Here is a 19926-nt window from a genome sequence, read left to right on the forward strand (position 1 = left end):
CTCCCCCTCCTTTCCTTTTCATTCCACCATTCTTATCTTATTTTGAAAGGAATATTTCCCCATTAAGTAAGTTACTGGAAGATACACTTATAAGTTTGGTTCTGTTGCTAATTTACTAAAATACTTACTTTTGACTTCTAAATCATGAATAAGTATTGAATTTAATCAAATATTTATTTTTAATCTAGGGAAATGATCTAGGAATCTAAGGCTTTTCTCATTTCATCTGCTGGTATAAACTACACAAGTAGATTCTCTAATGTTAATCCATCCTTGCATTCCTAGGATAGATCAAAATTTTATAAAATATATTTATAATGCATTCATTCAAGATAGTTACATGTACATTCCCAAGTAAGATTGGCCACAGTTTCTTTTCTCATGTTATTTTCCTCTTGTTCTACTATTAAACAGCTTCAGAATGGAGGACATCTGTTTTTCTATTATATGGAACAGTTTGAATAATGTTTGGTAGAATTCACCTATAAAGCCCTGAACCTGGAAAAGTTTGTACTGGGAGTTTGGAGAGCATAGACTTGTTAAATCCAGATTCAGCTTTTACAAAGGTTAGAGGCGTTTTCAGGTATTATATTTTTGAGCAAACTGTGCTAAGTTATATTTTCTAGGAAAATTTTCATTTTGTTTAAGATCATTATACAAGAATAAATTGCATTCCTTAATAGCAGAGACACAGTATTAGAAAATGTTAATATATATATATATTCCATTAACAATGGCATCTAGAATGTGTTTAGAAATAAATCTAACAAAAATGTGCAAGATTTTTCTAGTAGCCATGCATATATATGTACAAAAATCTATCTATATGTACAAAGATCTATATATTATGTATGTATAAAGATTAGAAGCACTTCCAGAATGGCAGAATAAGAACCTTTGAAATCCTTTCCTTCATAAAAGCCATGAAGACACTGGCAAAATATTGTCAAAATCAAACTTTCCATCATTCTGGAAATTAACTAAAGGCTTGCAACAATCAGAGGTGCATTTATTCAAGAAAAATGACTGACTCTCAGTAAAAACAAGATGCGAGATGTTTTATATTGTGTCTTTACAGAACAATCATGCATAAAATTCGGGATTACCATAAAAAATGGAATGCTTCACAAATTTGTATGTCATCCTTGCACAGGGGCCATGCTAATCTTCTCTGTATCATTCTAATTTTAGTATATGTTGTGCTGCCAAAGCAAACACAATTTGTGGTTTTTTAAGTTGCCCAAATTCTTTCTCTGAAGTAGGCTTGAAAACCAATATAATCACAATGACAACTATGTAGCTATAAAAAACAGTATCCTATCAGCTACTAGAGCAGTAAAAACAAGTTTGAGGCACTCCAAAAGCCCCATCTCCAGAGCGTTGTCATTATTTGACCTGTCTGGCAGCTCAAAGAAAAGGTCCATTCTCAGGGATCCTCTTTAGAGTGGATCATCTTTATTTGATCTAATTCAAAGCTCCCTCTGTTTGAGCAGCCCTATTCTTAAGACATTTATAAAAAACAATCAATGGCAATTGTTTAAAATTGCAGCTAGCAGCCGACCCGCCCGCCCTCCTTCTCCCCTCTCTTTCTCCGCCGGCCCGCCGCGCGGCACCCATGCCCCGCAGCAGCCGACCCGCCCGCCCTCCTTCTCCCCTCTCTTTCTCCGCCGGCCCACCGCGCGGTGCCCATGCCCTGCAGCAGCTGACCCGCCCGCCCTCCTTCTCCCCCCTCTTTCCCCTCCTGCTCCGGCGGCTCTCCAATCACCACGGTGCCCTCTTCCCCCGCCTTCACCGGCTCCTCCGCTACCAGCCTCGACAGCCTTGTCGCCCTCACCTTTCCTCCTCCAGAACAGCTACTTGGGGAGTGGAGATAATACAGAGCAGCTCCCGGAGCCACGAGGGAGATCAAAGGGACGGCGTACCCCATCCTGGAATGGCTGACTATCTGGGAGAACCAGCTCCGGTGAGATCACCAAGGGGCACGGGCTTTCCTGGGTGGGACGGCAAGCGACCGGAGTCCCTCCCTTCCACCTTCCCAGGCCAGCTGGTAGAATTGGACAGGCGGTCCCCTTAGGCCGCGGCAGCTGGTGCCCCCACCACGCGAGGCCCCCCGGACCAACTGAGATAGTTGGGTCGGAAATCCCCAGACTGCGGAGAACAGTGACCGGGGGATCCCTTCCAAACACGTGACTCCCCCGTCCGGCAGGGAACAGTGCACTCTCCCGGGCTGCGACAGCTGGCGCCCTCCCACCATGCTTGGCGCCCCGGGCCGACTAGCTAATTCGGCCGGACGCTCTCCCGTGCTGCGGCGGCCGGCGACCCTCCCCGCATCTGGAACCCCAGGCTGGCTGGCATTCTTCCAAGACGCTTCGGCTGCCGAACCTCCCCTACGGCGAGAATTTTCCAGAGTTAAAGGACCCACAGCAACTTTCACTGGTGGAACCCGTAGACAAACGTGTGCCACGAACGCCACCTACTGGGCAGGATAAGAAAAACAGAACCCAGAGATTGCACAGAAAAATCTTTCAACCTGTGGGGTCGAACACCCAGGGAAATCTGACTAAATGCCCAGACGCCAGGAGAAGATAACGGACCACGCTCAGAAACTTGAACATATGGCCCAGTCAAACGAAGAAACCAATAGTTCAAATGAGATACAGGAGCTGAAACAACTAATGCTGAATATACGAACAGAAATGGAAAACCTCTTCAAAAACGAAATCGATAAATTGAGGGAGGACATGAAGAAGACATGGGCTGAACATAAAGAAGAAATAGAAAAACTTAAAAAACAAATCACAGAACTTATGGAAGTGAAAGATAAAGTAGAAAAGATGGAAAGAACAATGGATACCTACAATGACAGATTTAAAGAGACAGAAGATAGAATTAGTGATTTGGAGGATGGAACATCTGAATTCCAAAAAGAAACAGAAACTATCCGGAAAAGAATGGAAAAATTTGAACAAGGTATCAGGGAACTCAAGGACAATGTGAACCGTACAAATATACGTGTAGTGGGTGTCCCAGAAGGAGAAGAGAAGGGAAAAGGAGGAGAAAAACTAATGGAAGAAATTATCACTGAAAATTTCCCAACTCTTATGAAAGACCGAAAATTACAGATCCAAGAAGTGCAGCGCACCCCAAAGAGATTAGACCCAAATAGGCGTTCCCCAAGACACTTACTAGTTAGAATGTCAGAGGTCAAAGAGAAAGAGAGGATCTTGAAAGCAGCGAGAGAAAAACAATCTGTCACATACAAGGGAAACCCAATAAGACTATGTGTAGATTTCTCAGCAGAAACCATGGAAGCTAGAAGAGAGTGGGATGATATATTTAAGTTACTAAAAGAGAAAAACTGCCAGCCAAGACTCCTATATCCAGCAAAATTGTCCTTCAAATATGAGGGAGAAATTAAAACATTCTCAGACAAAAAGTCACTGAGGGAATTTGTGACCAAGAGACCAGCTCTGCAAGAAATACTAAAGGAAGCACTAGAGTCAGATACAAAAAGACAGAAGAGAGAGGCATGGAGAAAAGTGTAGAAAGAAGGAAAGTCAGATATGATATATATAATACAAAAGGCAAAATGGTAGAGGAAAATATTATCCAAACAGTAATAACTCTAAATGTTAATGGACTGAATTCCCCAATCAAAAGACATAGATTGGCAGAATGGATTAAAAAACAGGATCCTTCTATATGCTGTCTACAGGAAACACATCTTAGACCCAAAGATAAATATAGGTTGAAAGTGAAAGGTTGGGAAAAGATATTTCATGCAAATAACAACCAGAAAAGAGCAGGAGTGGCTATACTAATATCCAACAAATTAGACTTCAAATGTAAAACAGTTAAAAGAGACAAACAAGGACACTATATACTATTAAAAGGAACAATTAAGCAAGAAGACATAACAATCATAAATATTTATGCACCAAACCAGAATGCCCCAAAATACGTGAGGAATACACTGCAAACACTGAAAAGGGAAATAGACACATATACCATAATAGTTGGAGACTTCAATTCACCACTCTCATCAATGGACAGAACATCTAGACAGAGGATCAATAAACAAATAGAGAATCTGAATATTACTATAAATGAGCTAGACTTAACAGACATTTATAGGACATTACATCCCACAACAGCAGGATACACCTTTTTTTCAAGTGCTCATGGATCATTCTCAAAGATAGACCATATGCTGGGTCACAAAGCAAGTCTTAACAAATTTAAAAAGATTGAAATCATACACAACACTTTCTCGGATCATAAAGGAATGAAGTTGGAAATCAATAATAGACGGAATGCCAGAAAATTCACAAATACGTGGAGGCTCAACAACACACTCTTAAACAATGAGTGGGTCAAAGAAGAAATTGCAAGAGAAATTAGTAAATACCTCGAGGTGAATGAAAACAAAAACACAATATATCAAAACCTATGGGACGCAGCAAAGGCAGTGCTAAGAGGGAAATTTATTGCCCTAAATGCCTATATCAGAAAAGAAGAAAAGGCAAAAATGCAGGAATTAACTGTCCACTTGGAAGAACTGGAGAAAGAACAGCAAACTAATCCCAAAGCAAGCAAAAGGAAAGAAATAACAAAGATTAGAGCAGAAATAAATGAAATTGAAAACATGAAAACAATAGAGAAAATCATAAGACCAGAAGTTGGTTCTATGAGAAAATCAATAAGATTGATGGGCCCTTAGCAAGATTGACAAAAAGAAGAAGAGAGAGGATGCAAATAAATAAGATTAGAAATGGAAGAGGAGACATAACTACTGACCTCACAGAAATAAAGGAGGTAATAACAGGATACTATGAACAACTTTACGCTAATAAATACAACAATTTAGATGAAATGGACAGGTTCCTGGAAAGACATGAACAACCAACTTTGACTCAAGAAGAAATAGATGACCTCAACAAACCAATCACAAGTAAAGAGATTGAATTAGTTATTCAAAAGCTCCCTAAAAAGAAAAGTCCAGGACCAGACGGCTTCACATGTGAATTCTATCAAACATTCCAGAAAGAATTAGTACCTACTCTCCTCAAACTCTTCAACATAATCGAAGTGGAGGGAAAACTACCTAATTCATTCTATGAAGCCAACATCACCCTCATACCAAAACCAGGCAAAGATATTACAAAAAAAGAAAACTACAGACCAATCTCTCTAATGAATACAGATGCAAAAATCCTCAATAAAATTCTAGCAAATCGTATCCAACAACACATTAAAAGAATTATACATCATGACCAAGTAGGATTCATCCCAGGTATGCAAGGATGGTTCAACATAAGAAAATCAATTAATGTAATACACCATATCAACAAATCAAAGCAGAAAAATCACATGATCATCTCAATTGATGCAGAGAAGGCATTTGACAAGATTCACATCCTTTCCTGCTGAAAACACTTCAAAAGATAGGAATACAAGGGAACTTCCTTAAAATGATAGAGGGAATATATGAAAAACCCACAGCTAATATCATCCTCAATGGGGAAAAATTGAAAACTTTCCCCCTAAGATCAGGAACAAGACAAGGATGTCCACTATCACCACTATTATTCAACATTGTGTTGGAAGTTCTAGCCAGAGCAATTAGGCAAGAAAAAGAAATACAAGGCATCAAAATTGGAAAGGAAGAAGTAAAACTATCACTGTTTGCAGACGATATGATACTATACGTAGAAAACCCAGAAAAATCCACAACAAAATTACTAGAGCTAATAAATGAGTACAGCAAAGTTTCAGGCTACAAGATCAACATTCAAAAATCTGTAGCTTCTCTATACACTAGTAATGAACAAGCTGAGGCGGAAATCAAGAAACGAATCCCATTTACAATCGCAACTAAAAGAATAAAATACCTAGGAATAAATTTAACCAAAGAGACAAAAAACCTATATAAAGAAAACTACAAAAAACTGCTAAAAGAAATCACAGAAGACCTAAATAGATGGAAGGGCATACCGTGTTCATGGATTGGAAGACTAAATATAATTAAGATGTCAATCCTACCTAAACTCATCTACAGATTCAATGCAATACCAATCAAAATCCCAACAACTTATTTTTCAGAATTAGAAAAACCAATAAGCAAATTTATCTGGAAGGGTAGGTTGCCCCGAATTGCTAAAAACATCTTGAGGAAAAAAAACGAAGCTGGAGGTCTAGCGATGCCGGACTTTAAGGCATATTGTGAAGTCACAGTGGTCAAAACAGCATGGTATTGGCATAAAGATAGATATATCGACCAATGGAATCGAATAGAGTGCTCAGATATAGACCCTCTTATCTATGGACATTTGATCTTTGATAAGGCAGTCAAGCCAACTCACCTGGGACAGAACAGTCTCTTCAATAAATGGTGCCTAGAGAACTGGATATCCATAAGTAAAAGAATGAAAGAAGACCCGTATCTCACACCTTATACAAAAATTAACTCAAAATGGATCAAAGATCTAAACATTAGGTCTAAGACCATAAAACAGTTAGAGGAAAATGTAGGGAGATATCTTATGAATCTTACAACTGGAGGCGGTCTTATGGACCTTAAACCTAAAGCAAGAGCACTGAAGAAAGAAAGAAATAAATGGGAGCTCCTCAAAATTAAACACTTTTGTGCATCAAAGAACTTCATCAAGAAAGTAGAAAGACAGCCTACACAATGGGAGACAATATTTGGAAACAACATATCAGATAAAGGTCTAGTATCCAGAATTTATAAAGAGATTGTCCAACTCAACAACAAAAAGACAGCCAACCCAATTACAAAATGGGAAAAAGACTTGAACAGACACCTACCAGAAGAAGAAATACGGATGGCCAAGAGGCACATGAAGAGATGCTCAATGTCCCTGGCCATTAGAGAAATGCAAATCAAAACCACAATGAGATATCATCTCACACCCACCAGAATGGCCATCATCAACAAAACAGAAAATGACAAGTGCTGGAGAGGATGCGGAGAAAGAGGCACACTTATCCACTGTTGGTGGGAATGTCAAAGGGTGCAACCACTGTGGAAGGCAGTTTGGCGGTTCCTCAAAAAGCTGAATATAGAATTGCCATATGACCCAGCAATACCATTGCTAGGTATCTACTCAAAGGACTTGAGGGTAAAGACACAAACGGACATTTGCACACCAATGTTTATAGCAGCGTTATTTACAATTGCAAAGAGATGGAAACAGCCTAAATCTCCATCAACAGAAGAGTGGCTAAACAAACTGTGGTATATACATACGATGGAATATTATGCAGCTTTAAGACAAGATAAACTTATGAACCATGTAATAACATGGATGGACCTAGAGAATATTATGCTGAGTGAATCCAGCCAAAAACTAAAGGACAAATACTGTATGGTCCCACTGATGTGAACGGACATTCGAGAATAAACTTGAAATATGTCATTGGTAACAGAGTTCAGCAGGAGTTAGAAACAGGGTAAGACAATGGGTAATTGAAGCTGAAGGGATACAGACTGTGCAACAGGACTAGATACAAAAACTCAAAAATGGACAGCACAATAATACCTAATTGTAAAGTAATCATGTTAAAACACTGAATGAAGCTGCATCTGAGCTATAGGGTTTTTTTTGTTTTTGTTTGCTTGTTGGTTGGTTTGTTGTTGTTGTTTTTTACTATTATTACTACTTTTATTTCTTTTCTTTATATTAACATTTTATATCTTTTTCTGTTGTGTTGCTAGTTTCTCTAAACCGATGCAAATGTACTAAGAAACAATGATCATGCATCTATGTGATGATGTTAAGAATTACTGAGTGCATATGTAGAACGGTATGATTTCTAAATGTTGTGTCAATTTCTTTTCTTTTTTTTTTTCTTTCCGTTAATAAAAAAAAAATTGCAGCTATCTAACAACAAAAGTGTAACCAAAATTTTGAAAGAAAAAAATTAAAAGGTATTCATAGGACACTGTGAAAAGCTCCAACAACAATTCTAAAGTGGTGCTGAGAGGGAAATTTAGAGGCTATATTAAAGAAAAGTAGAAATATTTCACAACAACAATATTATCTTCTCCCTTAACAAGCTAGAAAAAGAAGAGCAATCTAAATCCAAAGCAAGAAGGCCAGAAAAAAAAGTTGAGATTGAAAATAAATGAAATATGGAATATAAAAGCAATACAGGAAATCAACAAAAGTAAAAGTTGTTTCTTTTAAAATAATGACAAAATTGGCAAACCTTTAGCTACACTAACTAAGAAAAAAGAGAGAGGGAGAGAGAAAACTCTTATTACTAAAATAAGAAATGAAAGAACAGACATCAATTGCTACCGCACAGAAATTTAAAAGTTTGAAAGGGTATAAAATGAACAATTTGATGCCAACAAATTAGATAACTTAGATGAAATGGATAAATTCCTAGAAGGATACTGGTTTGAAACTATCATATACCCCAGAAAAACCATGCTATTTTCATCCGATTTTGTGGGTGGAAACATATTATGGGTGGGATCTTTTGATTAAGTTGTTTCCATGGAGATGTGACCCACCCAAAAGCATTTGATTAGGTTGTGTCCATGGAGATGTGGCCCCCACCATTCAAACTGGGTCTTAATTAGAGTCCTTCAAACACTCACAGAGAAAGAAAGAGCTCAGAGCTGCCACAGAGGGCAGAGAGATAAAACCAAGAAACACAGATGCTTGGAGATGCTGAAAGAGCCATTTGAAACCAGAAGCTGGGAGAGAAGGACAGCAGACATTGCCATGCGCCTTCCCGTGCAACAAAGAAAACCCAGACTTGATCAACACTTCTTGAATGAAGGTATCTCTTATTGGTGCCTTAATTAGACACTCTCACAGCCTTAGAATTGTAACTTGTCACTTAATAAATCCCCTTTATAAAAGCCCATCCATTTCTAGTATATTGCATTCCAGCAGCTTTAGCAAACCAAAACAGATACAAACTATCAAAACCAACTCAAGGTTAAAAAAAAAGAAGAAGAAGAAGAAGAAAGAAAGAAAATCTGAATAGACCTATGACAGGCATACAGATTTAATCAGTGATTTTTAAACTTTCCCTAAAAAAAGAAAGATGTCTTCAATGATAAATTCTACCAAATACTTAAAGAAGATGTACTACCAACCACTTCACAAACTCTTCAAAAACCTGGAGAGAAGGGAACACTTCACAACTCATTTTAAGACATAACTATTACCTTAATATCAAAACAAAGCAAAGACATCACTAGAAAACTACAGATGAATATCCTTAAGAATGTAGAGGCAAAAATCTTGAAGAAAATACTAGCAAGCTGAATGCATCAATATACTAAAGGGATTACACAATATCACCAAGTAGGGTTTAATACATAAAAATATATAAAACTAGAATACAGGGGTAAGGAAGACATTGTCTATATTTTAGAACCTCAAGTACTCTTTGAAACCAAAGGAAGAAATGTTTATTTTGTCTAGAACCTAAATTTGCTGTAGCACATAATCTGACTCAAGAGTCTCAATGGATCATTTAAACAATCCAAACAGAGGGAGCCCAGAATAAGAATGAAGGCCTTTAATCTTGTATAGCTTAATATAATGCCTGGATACATCCCCTATAGTATATAAAGCAAATAATCAAAAAGTATTGGCAAAGACTTTTGAGGGATGGGGAAAAAAACATGGATCTATTAAACTTTACCACCGGGATAACCCCGGACACTGTATCAAACATTAGGGACAGCCAAACCAATAGGACAATCCCTTCATCTTGAGGCACCCAAACCAATAGGACAATCCCTTCATCTTCATCTCTTGTGAAGCTTATGTATGTAGCAGAGAAGCTTAGCCTATCTATAGGTATGCTTAAGAGTTACCTCTGGAGGACCTCTTTTGTTGCTCAATGTGGCTTCTCCCTCTCTCTTAAGTCCGACTCTGCAAGTGAAATCATTGCCCTCCCCCCTACATGGGACATGACATTCAAGCGTAAAAGTCATGTCCTGTGTAAGGGGACATGGGAGATGACTCCTGACCAAAAGAAGGAAAAAAAGTGTAACTAATAAGGTATCAGTGACTAACAGAGTTCAAATAGAATCAAGAGCCTACTCTGAGGTCACTCTTACACAAGCTTCAGTTAGACATTGCTACCTACCAGGACTTGCCAAAACCCAACCAAAACCATTCCTGCCAATCCTAAAGAACACCTACGATACCATATAAGATTCTACAAAGTTTCAATGCAGTAAGGTAAGTTTCCAGAAATCTATAACATCCATATGGGTCCCTGGAACAAATAATTCCTGAAATGCAGAGAGGCTAACCTCTCCAGAACATTAACTGGTTCCATCCCCCTATCCCTGTCATATTGTCCCCCTATCCCCCTGCCATATTATCGACAGCCCCTTCCAATGTGAAAAAATTATAATGGGCATAGCCCAGATACCCCTAAAGAGTGGGATAGAAAGATCAAAAGTGATGGTGGAGTTATACAGAGAAGCTAGAGTTTAACAAATGAGTATGACTGCTGAATCATTAGATTGGTATTTCTTTTAGTTGCCAGTATCTTAAAGCAGTTTGAAGTAAAAACCTAAAAGTTGTAATAATGTAATCCATACCAAACTCTGAAATTTGATCTACAACTAATTGCTGCAATGTGCTTTGAAATGTATTGTTTTTTGATATATATGTTATTTTTTACAAAAAAAGAAAAAAAAAGTTAATTGTGAGGATAATTAAAAATGTATATATAAAAATCAGTCATACGTTCTATTAATAGAATAAGTGACAAAAAGATGCAGAAAGAGCACTTAACAAACTCTAACACACTTTCAAGTGAAAAACACTAAACAAACAAGGAATAGAAGGGAACACATTCAAGCTTATAAAGGCAGTTTACAAAATCCCATAATAGATGTCGTACTGAAAGGTGAAAGATGAATCCTTTCTCCCTAAGATCAAGAACCATACAAGGACTCACACTTTTCACTTCAACAGCGTACTGGAGGTTTTAACCAGGGCAATTAGAAAACAAAAATTTTAAGAGTTATCTGGAATGGAAAAAAAGAAGTAAATGCATCTCTATCATTGCAGAAATAACCTTGTATATAGGAAATCCTAAGGAATACATACACACACAAATCAATAATGATTAAAACTAATAAAAGTTCATCAAGGTCACAAGATACAGGATTAATATTGGAAAATCATTTGTATTTCTCTATACTTGCAATGAGAAGTCTGAAAATGAAATTTATGAAAAAAATCCATTTATAATTGCATCACAAAGAATAAAACACGTAGGAATACATTCAACCATGAGAAGCAAGACCTATACACTAAAAACTATAAAGCTTTGTTGAAAGAAATTAAAGAATGCCTAAATAAATGAAAAGATAACCTGTGTTCATTGATTTGAAGACTTAATGTTAAGATAACTGTGCTTTCCAAATGGATCTACAGATTTACTGCAATCCCTACAAAAATACCAGCTGCAGTTTCTGCAGGTATTGACAAGCTGGTTCAAAATGTCACATGAAAATACAAGGGAACCAGAAAGCCAATACAATCTTGAGAAAGAACAAAGTTGGATAACTCACACTTTCCAATATCAAAAATTAAATGTTGTTACAAAGCTACAGTAAAGACCATGTAGACGGACATAAGAATATTCATATAAATCAACGAAATAGATTGACATCCAGACCAGAAATAAACCCTTACATTAATGGTCAGTTGATTTCTGACAAGGATACAAAGAAAATGCAATGGGGAAAAAAAGCGTTTTCAATAAATGGTGATAGGATAACTGGATATCCACATGCAAAAGAATGAAGTTGTATCTTTAATGCACAATCACATATAAAAATTAACTAAAAATGGATCATAGAAATAAATGTAGGAGCTAAAATTATAAACCTTTTAGAAGAAAACAGGCGTGAACCTTTGTGGATTTGAATTAGGCTATGGTTTTTTTAGATATGACTCCAAAAGCACAAGAAACAAAAGAATATTTTGGATTTGATCAAAATTTTAAAACTTCATGCCTCAAAGGGTACCATCAAGAAAGATGATGAAAAAGAACAACAGAATGGTAGAAAATACTTGGAATTCATATCTCTGATAAAGGTTAAAGATCCAGAATATCCAGAATATATAAAGAGCTTTTACAACTCAACAAACAAAACAAACCTTAACTAAAAATGGGCAAAAGATTAAATAAACATTCCTCCAAAGAAGATATAGAAATGGTCAAAAAGCCCATGAAGGGGGGTGCAAAGATAGTTCAGTGGTAGAATTCTCACCTGCCATGAAGGAGACCCAGGTTTAGTTGTCAGTCCATGTACTTCCCTAAAAAACAAACATGCAAAACAAACAAACAAACAAAAATTCAACAAATGGTGCTGCAATAATGGGATACTTGCATGGAAAAATAATGAAATGTGACCCTGCCACACAGCATATAAAAAAAAAGAGCCCATGAAAAGATGTTCAACATTATTAGCCATTAGCAAAATGCAAATCAAAAGAACAGCTAGATATCATTTCATGCCCACTAGAATAGCTACTACTAAATTAATGGAAAATAACAAGTGTTGTAGAGGATGTTGAGAAATAGGAACACTTGTTCATTGTTACTGGAACTCTAAAATGGTACAGCTATTGCGGAAAAGAGTTTGGTGATCCTCAGAAAGTTAAGTATGGAATCACCCTATGACCCGACAATCCCACTTCTAAGTATATATCCCAAAGAATTAAAAGCAGGGATTCAAACAGATATTTGCACATAGAGGTTCATAGCAGCATTATTCACAATTGCCAAAAGATAGAAGCAACCCAAGGTCCAACAACAGATGAATGGATAAGTAAAGTATGATCTATGCCTACAATGGATTGTTACTCACCTGTTAAAAGGAATGAAGTCCTAATACATGCGACAATATGGATGAAACTTGAAGACATCATGTTGAATGAAATAAGTCAGACATGAAAAGACAAGTATTAAATAATCTCTCTGGTATGAAAGAATTAAAATAAGCAAATTATACAAATTAGAGTCAGAAACTAAAGTACAGGTTACATGGGCCAGGTTGGGGTTAGCAAATGGGGAGTTCATGCTAAATTTGTACAGAATTTCTGTTTGGGGTACTCGAACAGTTTTGATAATGGTTGGTGCAGATGGTAGCACAACATTCTGAATGTAATTAACACTACTGAATTAACACTATTTAAATGTGCTTAAATGGGAGAAATTTTAGGTTACATTTATGTCACTAGTATACAATTTTTTAAAAAAAACGACAGTACTGTGTTTTAGTTTTCGTGTTGCCGAAGCAAATACCATACAATGGGTTGGCTTAAACAATCGAAATTTCTTGGCTCACAGTTTGTGGTTAGGAGAATTCCAAAACCGAGACATCAGTTTGGCTTGCTTCCCAAAGACTGGTATTCTGGGACCGGCTGCTGTTGATTCTTGGTCCTTGGTTTCTCTGTTACATGGCAGCACACATGGCAATATCTTCTACTTTATCTTCCAGATCGTTTTGATTTTTTATCTTTTACTTCCCTTGGCTTTCTCTCTCTCTCTGCTTGAATTTCATTCTACTTATGAAGAGCCCCAGTAGTAGTATTACAACCCATCCTGATTGAGTTGGGCCACACCTCATCAGACGTCCTTATTTACAATGGGTTTTCACCCACAGAAATGGATTATATTTAAGAACATGTTTTGGGGGGCGTATATAGCTCCAAACCACCACTGACTGTATAACACAATGACCCCTAATGTAAGCTATGGACTTTTGTTAAGAATGAAGTTATAATAATATTCTTTCATCAATTATGACAAGTTACTGCACTAATGAAAAGTGTTAATGAGAAAAACTGTGTATGAGGGGTGCATATGAGAATATATGCATGATTTCTGCATGATTTTTCCATAAACTTAACAACTTCTCTAATAAAACAAAACACAACACATCATTCACACCCATTAGTATGGCTATAATAAAAAAAGATACAACAGCAAACATTGTCAAGGATGTACAAACTGAATGCCTCACATATTGTTGATGAGAATGTAAAGTGATGCTTCCTCTTTGTAAAACAGTATGGCAGTTCCCCAAAACCACATGACCCAGAAATTCCATTCCTAGTCATATACTCAAGATAAATGAAAACATATGTCCTCAAAACACTAGTATATGAATGTTCATAGCAGCATTATTCATAGGAATAAAAAAACAGAAACAACCTAAAGGCCTATCATCTGGTGAACAAATAAGCAAAATGTGATATATTCATGCAATGCAATATTATTTGGCTATAAAAAAATGAAGTATTATTACATGCTACAGCATGGATGAACACTAAAACATTATGCTAAGTGAAAGAAACAAGGCAGAAAAGGCCACAAATTGTATGATTCCATTTATATGAAATGTCCAGAATAGGCAAATCCATAGGAACCGAATGTAGATTAATGGTTGCAAGGGGATGGGAGAAGAGGGGATAGAAAGTGAATGCTAATAAGTATAGGGCTTTAAAAATATTTTAGAACTATTAATGGTATGATTGCATAACTCTGTGTATATACTAAAACCTGAATTGTATACCTTAAAATGTGAATTTTTTGGTACACGAATTATATGTCAATAGAGCTTGTATTAGTTGGGGTTCTCTAGAGAAACAGAATCAACAGGGAACACTTGCAAATATAAAATTTATAAAAGTGTCTCACGTGACTGCGGAAACGCAGAGTCCAAAATCCGCAGGGCAGGCTGTGAAACCGATGATTCCGCTGGAGGGTCAGGACGAACTCCACAGGAGAGACTCACCAGCCAAAGGAGGAAGACAGCCTCTCTCTTTTGAATCCTCCTTAAAAGGCTTCCAGTGATTAGACTGAGCATCACTCATTGCAGAAGACACTCCCATTGGCTGATTACAAATGGAATCAGCTGTGGATGCAGCTGACGGGATCATGATTTAATTCTATGAAATGTCCTCATAGCAACAGACAGGCAAGCACTTGCCCAACCAGACAAACAGGCACCACCACCTGGCCAAGTTGACACATGAACCTGACCATGACAGAGCTGTTTAAAAAAAAAACCTAGAAAGCCTTTAAAAAAAGATACAGCTACATGAAGAGAAACACCATGATCTTGGCTTATAAGATCAATATTTTAAACATATTAATCTGCCCAAATTATTTTAGAGAATCAGTGAAATACCATTCTAAATCCCAATAGATTTTTTAAAAACAGACTTAAAAAGCTGTCTAAATACTATATAAAGGAGCCAACAGCCAATTGCAGTCAAGGAAATTTTGATGAACAAAGTGAGGATCGGGGATTGAATTATAGCTATGAAAGTTATTATAAACCTATATTAATCTAAAGAGCAAGGAATCATGAAGTGGACCAATGGAAGTCTAGAAACAGAACCAGGTATGTATGAAATCTGATATATGACAGAATAAGCATTTAGCTTTCAGAAAATAGGGGGAGGGGAATAGAAAACGGGCCAAAGTCCTCCACAGAGACTCTAAAAAAAGAACATTCAAATGACCAATAAATGTATGAGAAATGTTCAACTGCACCAGTAATTAAGGAAATAAAATCAGGACCATAGTGAAATACCATTCTATATGTATAAGATTGCAAAATTTAATGTCTGATAATATCACAAATTGGCAAAAATATGGAGCAGTGGAAATCATGACAAGGAGTTTGATTTGAACAACTTTAACGATCAATGTAGCAATCTGTAATCAGGTTGAAGATGTGCATTATATAAAACCTCACTATTCCGTTTCTAAGACTTTATTATAGAGAAACTCTTGTACAATTTTCTCAAGGTGCTCAAATGAAGTGCAAATTACTTATTCTAACAGCACTGTTTGTAATAGACAAAACCTAGATGTGTCTTAAATTTCTGTTAATAGGTAATTGTCTGGCTTGGTTGCTACTAAATTCTCAATAATTGGAAAACAGCACCTATCATATAGTATTTGTTCAATAAATATTTGTTGAATCAATAAATCAACATAAGAGAAAATAAGCTCAAAGAAAGACATTTCCAGAAAAATGAGTGGTGGAAAAAGAGAACTTGCAAAGAAACTTTTGATGTTGCCTTTTAGGCTAGAGAAGTTGGAACTCACTTCCTCAAAGTGTAGCATTTGTGATTTCTTTCTCTACAGCAAAGTGAGAAGAAGATAGCAGTCATTTTCTGCCTCCTTTTTTTTTAACTCTTTTTTATTGTATAATATAACATATATACAAAGCAAAGAAAGAAAAACACAATAATTTTCAGAGTACTCTTCAACCAGTAGTTACAGGACAGATCCCAGAATTTCTTATGGGCTACCATACTATCCTCAGATTTTTCCTTCTAGCTGCTCCAGAAGATAGGTGGCTGAAAGGAATAAATATTTTTTTAGCATCAGGCTGACTTTATTTTTCTTTTTTGTGAAAAATAACATACATATATATATATATATATATATATATATATATATATATATATATATATATATATATAAAAGCAATAAATTTCAAAGCACAGCACAAAAATTAGTTGCAGAACAGATTTCAGAGTTTGTATGGGTTACAATTCCACAATTTTAGGTTTTTACTTCTAGCTGCTCTAAGATACTGTTGACTAAAAGAAATATCAATTTAATGATTCAGCAATCTTATTCATTTGTTAAACCCTGCTTTCTCTGTATAACTCCACCATCCAACACAGTGTTACCATGATAAAGCTATTTATTGAATATCTGAGCCTTCATTATTTATTAGTTGCTTTAGATAATTTAGCCTAATTTATAATCACCACAAGATAACATCTTTATCTCCATTTTTATGGGTAAGGAAATGAGCTCAGAAAGATTAAATAACTTACCCAAGACCTTTGGTCTTTCTATCCCACTCTTTAGGGGTTTTGGGGCTATGGCCATTCTATCTTTTTCATGTTGGAAGGGGCTATCATTAATATGGGGTAGGGAGATGGAACTAGCTGATGTTCTGGAGAGGCTGGGCTAGGTTTCAGGACTTATCTGGACCAGGGACCCATCTGGAGGTTGTAGGTTTCTGGAAAGTTACCCTAGTGCATGGAACCCTTGTGGAATCTTATATATTGCCCTAGGTGTTCTTTAGGATTACTGGAATGGTTTTGTTTGGGGTTTGGCAACTTATGATAGGTGGCAATGTCTAATTGAAGCTTGCATAAGAGTGACCTCCAGAGTAACTTCTCTACTCTGAACTCTCTCAACCACTGATACTTTATTAGTTACACTTCTTTTCCCTCTTTTGGTCAGGATGGAATCGTTGATCCAATGGTGCCAGAGCCAGACTCATCCCTGGGAGTCATCTCTCATGTTGCCAGGGAGACTTCCACACCTGGATGTCATGTCCCACATAGGGAGGAGGTCTGCCTCCTTTTATTACTACCAAAAATAGACCCTGCAGCCTACTGAAATAAAGAATTTGTTGCATAACAATAGCCTTCACACCCACTGGGAAAATATTTTCCACTAAATCATGTCTCTACCAAATTGAAAACATTTTCTAAAATTTTATGTGGTCATATATCCTTAATTATGCTATCAATGTCACTATTTCTGATACCATACTTGTCAAATAATGAATAGTGTGAGATAGTCATAGCTGGAGACTTCCGGCAGTAGAGATCCCAGGTAATAACCAAAAGACTCCAATGAAAATAGTGATGTTACAAGACCTCTCTGACTTCAGGGTGATCAACTGCAGTTAGCTACATAAAATCCAAATCTGGCCCCAGTGTCTCAAACTGGGTGCAGCAAGAAGAAGGCTGATGAAAGTCCAGCAAATCGTAAGTGAGTGAGATGAGCTATCTGCCTATAAAGTATTCCTTTTATGAGGAATTACATTGATATTCAGAAGGTTTGACTATACCATATGCAGCTTATCCAGAAATTACTCACATGAAAGAATTGGCTCGAAGCTCTGTCTGGTGGCTGAGAGTTGATTCTGAAATTAAGAAGACAGCAGAGGGGTAGAGTATGTGCCAGGCTAGTCAGGGCCCCCCATGTTCCAGGGAAAGTGACCAAGAAGTCTGGGAAATCATCCATATTTGTTTCTCAGAGATCATATCTAGGGAAGAAAATCTTGATTTTGGTCTGGTTCTTCTCCAGATGGCTCCAGATTGTTGATTTCAGCTCCTGCCACAGCAATCACAACTCTGAACCACTTATTTGCAAAACACTGATAGCCAGACATTATGGTTACTGAGTGTGGATCTGCATTTATCTCATCCATATATCTCTTAATTGTCTCCACTGTGTTTTTAAGTCTTTATTCAAATAGTTCTACTACAGAGGTACTGCAGATATTTTTAAATGAATTGTTGAAGATGACTAGCCAAGAACTTGTCTGACTTCTTGTTTCAGACTCCACAACTGGAGTCATTCTTGTTAAATTACTGAAGAGGAAACATCTCAAATCTTGCCAATTCTTTGCAGTCAGACTTAGATGAGACCTTATAACACAATCAAGAATATATTCTGAATACCATTCCATAATGATGCTCTTTCTGTACCTACTTTATTCTCATTTTTTACCAACAAAGTTTGCTTTGTAAAAACTATCAGATCTAAATCAAGAAATGGGTTACTACCACCAAAATCATGATGACAAAATCCATGCAAAATACAGAACAGGACAGACCAACACAGTGTTACCATGATAAAGCTATTTATTGAATATCTGAGTCCCCATTATTTATTAGTTGCTTTAGATAATTTAGCCTAATTTATAATCACCACAAGATAACATCTTTATCTTCATTTTTATGGGTAAGGAAATGAGCTCAGAAAGATTAAATAACTTACCCAAGTTTGCACAACTAGTAAGTGAAATATGTGCAATTCAAGCCCAGATCTGTCTTTCCCCAAAACCTCTTCCACCAAACACGGCATTCTTCAAAGTTGTAACCATGCCCATGATCCCCTTTAAAACGAACTGCTCAATTATCTGCACACGTATGAGGAATGAACTTCGGATGCTTTCTTAAATGTGTCACACTGCTATAAAGAGGTGTGTTGGCTCCTCTGGGCAAACTGAATGGAGCAGGGGGCAAGATTCTGCCCCCAGGTTTACCTGTTGCTTGTTCTATAGGTTTAGCGGTGGTCTATGAAGTGTTTTAGTCCAAAGAACATTGCCCAGAAAAGATAACATTAATTCACTTGAACCAATCAAATTTTCTTTCTCTTAAACTTGAACAGGAGATACAGGGAAAGTACAGGGAGAGGGAGTTAACAGCTAATTTCAGGGGCAGGGTTGGGGGAGGCGCTTAAATGACTCACAGGAAGAAGACAAAAGGGAAGAGAACTTGGAGGCTCAAGAGTAAGCAGAATCAATGAGCGACCCGAAGGTCTAGGTCAACAGAAACAAACATACAAAGGGTGGAAGAGGAGATATCTTAGGCCAACTAAGATATTCTGAGCCACCATAACTATAGAGGACCAATGAGACCAATGAATGTCAGGGCTGGGACAGAGGAGATGGAAATAAGATAACCTAGTGACAAAAGTAGCATCTTTCCATTCCCCTACTATGTTCTGCTGTGTTCAAGGCCACCTATCTCAATCTTCCTGGATGCCTGTGACATTTCTGTCTCCCTTATTACATATGCATTCATTCTCTAAATTCTCATTCCCTGAAGTTACTGAGTGACCAAAGGAGATTAACACACACTCTCCGTCCCTTATGCTATGCTCCTTTCAGTGTTGAGTAACTGCAAAAAATTTTCCTGCTCCTGTCATGTGGCCTGCAAGGGGGAACCAGCTGAAGCATCTCTCCTAAAGCCAGCCAAGTCCTGAGACCTCACCAGCCCCCAAGAGAAGACCTCTGGTCACAACTGCTGAGACAGTCACCTGTCATTTCTATACAATCCAGAGGCA

General features: G+C 37.1%; 1 non-coding gene across 1 annotated transcript; it reads right to left on the reverse strand.

The window, feature by feature from the left end:
• Positions 1–1108: 1108 nt before the first annotated feature.
• Positions 1109–1216, reverse strand: LOC143678431 (U6 spliceosomal RNA). Its single transcript, XR_013173241.1, has one exon. It is a non-coding gene; the product is annotated as a U6 spliceosomal RNA (small nuclear RNA).
• Positions 1217–19926: the final 18710 nt, after the last annotated feature.

This window comes from Tamandua tetradactyla, chromosome 3 (assembly GCF_023851605.1).
Source record: "Tamandua tetradactyla isolate mTamTet1 chromosome 3, mTamTet1.pri, whole genome shotgun sequence".
NCBI lineage: Eukaryota > Metazoa > Chordata > Mammalia > Pilosa > Myrmecophagidae > Tamandua > Tamandua tetradactyla.